Genomic DNA, 8,340 nt, shown 5'->3' on the forward strand with positions numbered 1-8,340 from the left:
AAAATCATGTCACGCGTACGTGTACACAATTAATCATGCTTTATTAACTATGAAGATTATTTTTTGCCAAAGTCGCGCGAACGCATACGCTAATTTATTTTTGGGAATCATAATTATTTCACGCGAACGTGTATATAATCATGATAATAAATTTAAAATGCGCTCAAAGCACTCTAACGATGTTCATAAATTCATTATCTACCTAAATTTGAGATTATTGTGAAAGGCCATAGATTTTGGAATCTAATGTGAATAAAGTAATAAATTTTGAACAAAGGAAAGTAAGGAAATTAGCCAAAGTTATCTTCTTAGCATTTGAGATAGGTCCGCATCCTCCAGTAAACAAGGCACTAATTTGCCTTTACAATCACAATCATTTTTAAATTGACATTTGAATTAATCAGTACAAGGCTACAAACATAAGAAATGTGCAGATATGGTTATTAAATATTAGATCAATTCATACTATTATATATACAAAATTACTTCATGAATTCTAACTCAAACTTCACAAATTTGATTAATTCCCTCAACCATTCATCCGGGCAGTACTTAACAATCTTCATCATTGGACAGTACCAGTCGAATATCAGACCTTCAACACAAACATATCTAGATAAAATTCAGGCCACCTTCACAAATTCACCAGAATACCAAAAACAGAAATGCTAACAAATGGCTAAATGTATTCTAATGCCAACAAGCACAAAATCAGCTTTTAAATATACCCACTTTTAAGACATGAACATTCACATAGATATAAAGACTTAATGAAATACTTGCTCAACCAAAATCACGAAATCAAATTAGGAAGACATAGTAGATGTGTAAAAGAAACAGACCATTATTGCTGAAATCTAGATTTTAAAGGCTTGCAATTCAACAATCAAACCAAACACCAGCGAGTCAGCGACCGTGACCGAAAACTAGCGTCGGCAAACTCGACTCGATTCGGCAACTTTAGCGATGGTGTTTGGAGGTGGAAGACTGGTGTTTAGGAATGTTTTTCAGTTGATTTGCAGTAGTTTTGGAGCTGGATTTTGGTGTAAACTTCAGCTCGTTTCATGACTGTTTAGTGGCGGAATTTCAGCTGGGTTTGGGACAGTTTCTAGGTCATTTTAAAGCTATTTTGGGAACTGTTTTTCAGCTTGTTTTGGAGCTATTTTGGAGGTGGTTTTGAGCAAATTTTGTGGCTTTTTAGCTTCTGTTTTGAACTAATTTTCACTGGGGTTTTGATGTGGAAACATGGCTGGTTTATGGACTGTTTTTGGATTGGATTTTGATTGAAAAAGCAGTGCGTTTCAGCTGCGATTTTGGGTGGATTTGGACTGATTTTCAGAGTTGGTTAGGAGGTGTTTTTGGGGTCTTTTTGTTGGTTCAATTGCTGAAATTTTTCATGCTTGTTATTAGAGGAAGAAAAGGATTGAGCTCCCTCTCTTCAGGGGCTCCTTTGGTCCCTTTTTGATGAAGAAGAAAGGAGTTAGGGGTTGTAAGTGGGGGACCAATATTGGGGACAAGGGAAAGTGGAGCGGAATAGAGAGTGGGGGGACAAGTCTGGGGGCAAGCATGGGGAACAAGAGAAAGTAGATTGGGGACAAAGTGTGGGGGACAAAGAGTGGGGACATGCGTGGGAAGATGGGAGCGGAAAAAATTCAAGCACGGTAAAAAATTAGGTGCTCATAATGTAACTGATAAATTTAATAATGCTACTTATATATCTTGAAAATTAATATTAAAAAAATTAAATGTACGAATATATTATAAAAATAATAAATAAAATAATATTAAGTTATTTTAATTATAAGTAAAATACTTGGGTAAAAGTATATTATATAGCATATATTATATATAAGGTATTACATAAATGAGAGAATTTATAATGTCAAGGACATAATAGACTTTCCAAGTGAAAGGTTTGTAAAATCTTGTCAAAGTGATTATTGTAATAATTAGAGCATATTAAAATAATTTGTGTGTAACAAAAGAAAGAAAAATGACTTTTGGGTAATGAACACAAAGTAAAATGACTTTTACGTAACAAAAAAAAGAAAAATAACTTTTGAGTAATGAACACAAAGTTGAATGACTACCCATGAAATTTACTCATATGATTGTGTTCCATCACTGCAAAAATGGTAAACCCTTTATTTATGTAAGTGTAGATTGATAAACTAGAAAACATAGAGATATGTAATGGACCTGCATAATCAGTTAAAATACTTTAAAATAAGGAACTTTTACTTATCTATATTAATTTTGAAACTTATTTATCCTTATTATTAAGGTTTTAACTTAATTATATTCATATACAAATTACCAATTATATACTTATTAATTATAAATAATTATTCCTTAATTATAGACAATTAAATAGGCAATAATTGATACCCTATCAATTTTTCTTTCTCTCTCCCCCGTCTCTCTCCCTCTCTCTCTTTTACTACGTCTCTTTTTCTATGTGTCTGTTTATTCCTCCCCACTATTTTTCTTCCTTCAATCTTCTCTGCTTCTCTTTTCTTTTCTCATTTCTATCTCTTGTCTTCCTATTCAACAATGAATTTCAATTGTTTAGCTATGGAGTTTTAACTTAACAATGATTTTCGTGTTGTACAGTTATTGTTTGAATTGAAATTGCTAATTCATAAAATTTGAGGGTGTTTGATTCTCCTCTATTGAAAGTTATTAAAAACTTCGAAATTTTGAATTCGATTTTGAGTTTTTTAAAATACTATTTATTTGGATTGGGTGTTGTTGTAAAAAATTGAGAATATCCTTTGGATTTTAGTCACGACCCAAACTAACCCCTGTCGTGATGGCGCCTATCGTGGAACTAGGCAAGCCAACTCATTTCCAAAACAAACCGATATTTTCATTTCAAAGATAATTTCAATGTCATTTAACATAAAAACTTTCGTAAAGGAGTTCCAATCAAAATAAAAGTGCGGAAGAAAAAGTCCGACATCGGGGTATCACTAGTCATGAGCATCTACTGCAATCAGTCTAACAATATCAAGGCTAACTCAGCATGAAAAATAGATAAATACAACTAGAGGAAGATAAGAGGGAGAACAGCAGGGGCTGCGATCGCCAAACAACTACCTTGCTATCTCCAAGAAAAATCTGCAACCAGAACACTCAATAACCGCTACCTTGTCCAGCTACACCTGAATTTGCACACAAGGTGCAGGGAGTAACGTGAGTACACCAACTCAATAAGTAACAACAATAAATAAAGACTGAGCAGTAGTGACGAGCAATAAAGCATATAACGTTCATATCATGAAATCTCAGTAAAATATCTCATGCCCTCGGCCTCACTCAGTCATAAACCTCTCAAGCCACTCGGGCATTTCAGTAAAAATAGGGCATTCAGCCCAAAACAACATTTATATGCATCAAAAATAGAGTCATAAAATTGAGTTATGCAGTAAACAAGTATAACCATGACTGAGTATAGATTTTCAATCGAAAATAATGAGAGGATAGTAAGAAAAGGCCCCTAAGGGTCCAAACAGCACTGGCGCAAGGCCCAAACATGGCATTCAACCCAATTTATAGAAACTCTTTCTAAAACATATAAGTATCATATAGTTTCAATAAAGTATGCAACTTTACAGTTGCTACGGGACGTACCAAGTCACAATTCCCAACAGTGCACGCCCACACGCTTGTCACCTAGCATGTGCGTCACTAAAAATAGTAGAATGATACAAAATTCGGGGTTTCGTACCCTCAGGACTAGATTTACAATCGTTACTTATCTCGAACCGGTCAAATATCTACCCCGCAATGCTCTTGCCTTTGGACTCGACCTCCAAATGCTCTGAATCTATTCACAATCAGTACAATACCATCAATATGCGCTAATGGAATGAATTCCACAAGAAAATCTATAAAATTAGACCAAAACCTGAAATTGGCTCAAACCCGGCCCCCGGGCACACGTCTCAAAATACGACAAAATTTACAAAACTAGAAAGCTCATTCACTCACCAATCTAACCATACCAAATTCATCAAAATCCGACATCGTTTGTTCCTTCAAATCATTAAATTACTCTCAAAAGATTCCAAGCCCTAACCCCTCATTTTCACTAATTATATGATTAAACAACGGAAAATCACCATATATACGAGTATTAGAGCTCAAGAACCTTACCTCACTAATAGCCCTTGAATCACCCTTCAAAAATCACTCTAAAAGCTCCAAAAACCGACTTGAAAATGGTGGAAATGAACCAAATTCGCGAAGGGTTCTATTTAAGGTTTCTGTCCAGGTTTTTCGCACCTGCGGGCTCTTTTTCTGTGCCTGCAGGACCGCACCTGCGATCAAGGCGCCGCATCCGCGAACTCCACTTAATTCCCCAACTTCCGCACTTGCGCTCCAGGCCTCGCACATTCGGGCTCGCAGGTGCGGCCAAATCCTTCGCGCATGCGCTCCAGCCTTGGCCTCACATTTTTCCGCATTTGTGCAGCAAATTCTCGCACCTGCGCATTTCCTCCGCTTTTGCGAAGCCTGCCCAGCATTCCCCTTTCCGCATATGCGCCCCAAGTTTCGCACCTACGGGCTTGCAGATGCGACCTCTAACTCGCACCTGTGCAACCTGCCTAGCCCAGCATTTCCCGCACCTGCGAACTCTCCATGCGCACCAGCAGCCTCGCACCTGCGACTTTTCCTTCCGCAGGTGCGAAAATAGCAGTAGCAGCACCTTCAACTGCATTTTCCAACTTCGACAAATGCGTTAACCATCCGGAATCACCCCGAGACCCTCGGGACCTCAACCAAAAATACTAACAAGTCATATATCAACATACCAACTTAGTCAAACCTTCGAATCACTCAAAACAACATCAAATCGTCAAATTACCCTCGGATTCAAGCCTAAGAACTTCTAAATTTTCAAATTCGGCAACCGATGCCGAAACCAATCAAACCACGTCCGAATGACCTCAAATCCTGCACACACATCACAAATGACACTACAAACCTACTCCAACTTCCGAAATTCCATTCCGACCCCGACATCAAATTTTTCACTGCCAATCGAAATCGCCAAATTACCATTTTCGCCAATTCAAGCCTAATTCTACCACGGACCTCCAAATTACATTCCGGACGCACTCCTAAGTCCAAAATCACCTAACGGAGCTAACAGAACCATCAGAATTCAAATCTGAGATCGTTTACACATAGGTCAACATCCGGTTGACTTTTTCAACTTAAGTTTCTACTTAAGAGACTAAGTGTCTCAATTCACTCTGAAACCATTCCGGTCCCGAACCAACTAACCCAATATAATATAATATAGCTGAATAATACAAAAAGAAGTAGAAATGGGGAAAACGGGGCTATAACTCTCGAAACGACCGGCCGGATCGTTACAATTTTATATCTCAATTTTGAGTATGTTTGGTGAAAATAAGAGTTGTTTTTAGTTGGACTTTCAGATTGCAACTCGAAGAGAAAGGAGAACAAATAACATACAAAATACATACAAAATTGTATTTAAAGTTGTATTACAGTTATATGCAAATTATATTTAAATTATATTATGTTATAATTATATTTTCTTTTATGTAAATATTGTATGAAAGTAGTAAATACATTGTAAATAAGTTGTATACTATATGAATAATTATATAAAATTTGTATCTAAGTTATAAATACTCTCGTTTAAATAAATGTGTATATATGTATTAGAATTGTATTATAGTTGTGTAAAATTTATATGAAAATTATATTTCATTTGTATTCTATTGTAGTTGTATTTATTTTATATGAATATTATAAATAAATTGTATAATGTATTGATAGTTTTATGGAATTTATATTTAAGTTATATATTGTTGTAGATGTATTAAATTTGTATGACAATTATACTGGCAACTCACTGTCGGTAGTGATGAAGGCGAGCGAAAAACGTTTTCCAACGAGAGTGAAGAGGAGAGACAGAAAAGGGTTGCGGCGTGGAGATAATTTCTTTCGATTTTGAAGCTGATTTCTTTCCCATTTGTTCGATTTTCTGAATCAGCTCGAATTGGTGTTCACGTTTAACTATTTGTGAATAAATTGATGAGTTTACTTGTATAGATGGGAATATGGGATGAATTTGTGATTGAAATTGGAAGAGAATTATGTATTTGTGATTTCTGATTCACGTTTATTGTTACGATGATTGAAACATGGGATACATTTGAGTGAGAATACTGTACAAAGCGGTAGGTGGAGTGTATACGTATCTTTTTCTAACGGAAGGAAACGTAAAATTGGAAGAGAATATCTCTTTACACGATCAATGTGTATTTTGTATCACTGGAAAACTCATTTTTATTTTGTCACTAGTTAATTTGTCCGTGCGCGAATATAAGAAACAATAGTAGATGAATGATATAATTTTTTTGATTAAATTTAGTTGAGATAAAAGAGATACAAATTTTATTTATATGCATACATAATTTAATCCTATGAATTGATTATATTATAAATATAAATTATCTTTAATTACAAACAAAGCTTGTAATTTCCTTAATTCAAGCACTATACATGTTACAACTTACAAGAGAGGGGCATCCAAATTGTTCCATGATCAGTAGCATAAATAATATACATCCACTCCACCGCATCACTTCAACAAATGATTTATAAATACTTTAAGAAAAAGGATGAAATATGAATGATGATTTACAAAATCAAATGCATAAAATAAAATTGAACATATAAGGAGAAAGTATTTAAGAAGCTCAAAAGTATATTACATTAACAAAAGATGGCGGGGCAATTGTTTTTTTTCCGTTCTCATTTCTGTCTTCCTTTCCTTATTATTTTCCTTTAACCTTTTACCTTTCTCTTTCTTTCCCTTTTGATTTCTCGCACCCCTTAAAATTTGCAGCCCTTTTCACAGGATACTGAATCCCACAAGAATAACCAAGCAAAATCCTTTTTAACCGCAGATTTTTTTTTCAAAATTTCCTAAAGTTTTGATTCTTTCCCCATTTAATTTTTTTCTACTGTATCAACATCTTATCACCCTCACCTATAAATTCAGTACATAGGGGATTCACAGAGGATACCATTGAAGTCGCTAAATCATAGATATAGGAGCAGTTTGTATCAGAAAATTGGAACTATTCTCTGAGAATCCGAGATAAATATTGATCAACACATGTCCACATCATTTTGCTTTGAGTAAACTGAAAGTGTAAAAAATAAAATAAAAATTAAGTAAAGCTTTAAACATGAAAACGAAAAAGAGCCCACAAGCTAAAATTACAGAGCGATTAGAAAGAGACTGTCACAAACGTACAAAATACCTTGGCTAAGAGTTTCGTAACCAGAAATTCATCGTCGTAAAGCTCGAATATTGAAAATTTCTCTGTTCATCAATTTTTGCCGACATCTCATTTTTTCGAAGATTCGTATAATACAAACAATTCATATGCCCTTATATGAGAAAGTAACTAATTAGCAGATAAAACTGCAGTTTCTAATCTCGAAAGTTTGTTGATTGAAACGAATAACTTGAATAGAAAATTAAAGAGAAACCACATTGTAAAATCAATTTTATAGTCACCAATTTATCAGAAGGTAGGGCTTTTCAAATTCTGATATGTTTTAATTCTGGTTAGTCATTATGGATCTTGATGATGAGTAACTGAAACGTTACCAATGTTTTAATTCGGCAAAGACGGTCCCACGGAGGCTATTCTAAGAGAAGTAAAGAAGTGACGTTTGAGTTTTTGCATTTAAAATGAAATAAATAAATGGAAAAAATTAAGGAGAAGAGCAAAAAAACCAGGAAAAAGATAAATAGCAATGCTGGTATTTGGGATGTGTCACATCAACATTTTTATTCCCTCATATATATAGTGTCACGACCCAATTTCACGTATAAGTCATGATGGCGCCCAAAACTATAACTAGGCAAGCCAACTAATAAATTAAACATATATCGATAAAATTTAAATTCAAGAAAAATATAAGACATCAAATTCTACCAATGTATGTACCAAGACCTGGTGTCACAAGTGTATGAATATCTAGTAGATTATATAAAACCTCTATTACTGTCTGAAATAAAAATTGACAGAATAAAAAATACAAGGAGAGACACTAGTAGATGCAGAACGGCTCAGAAAGGCAATTCACCACTATGCCCCTAGATAACGTGGGTGTAAGACGATATGTCCCCCACTAGTACTTGCCTCAGGTCCTGCACAAAAACTGCAGCAAGTGTAGTATGAGTACGTAAACAACGTGTACCAAGTAAGTATCAAGCCTAATCTCAAAGTGGTAGAGACGAGATGACCGACATTGACACTCACTAAGGGTCAACAATAATAA

The 8,340-nt window shown here is 34.9% G+C and overlaps 1 long non-coding RNA gene across 1 annotated transcript; it reads right to left on the reverse strand.

The window, feature by feature from the left end:
* Nucleotides 1–6,520: 6,520 nt before the first annotated feature.
* LOC104089514 (uncharacterized) lies at nt 6,521–7,546 on the reverse strand. Its single transcript, XR_684765.4, has 2 exons — nt 7,311–7,546; nt 6,521–7,190 (listed from the first exon to the last, which is right to left on the reverse strand). It is a non-coding gene; the product is annotated as an uncharacterized lncRNA (long non-coding RNA).
* Nucleotides 7,547–8,340: the final 794 nt, after the last annotated feature.

The sequence above is a fragment of the Nicotiana tomentosiformis genome, chromosome 11 (genome assembly GCF_000390325.3).
Source record: "Nicotiana tomentosiformis chromosome 11, ASM39032v3, whole genome shotgun sequence".
Lineage (NCBI taxonomy): Eukaryota > Viridiplantae > Streptophyta > Magnoliopsida > Solanales > Solanaceae > Nicotiana > Nicotiana tomentosiformis.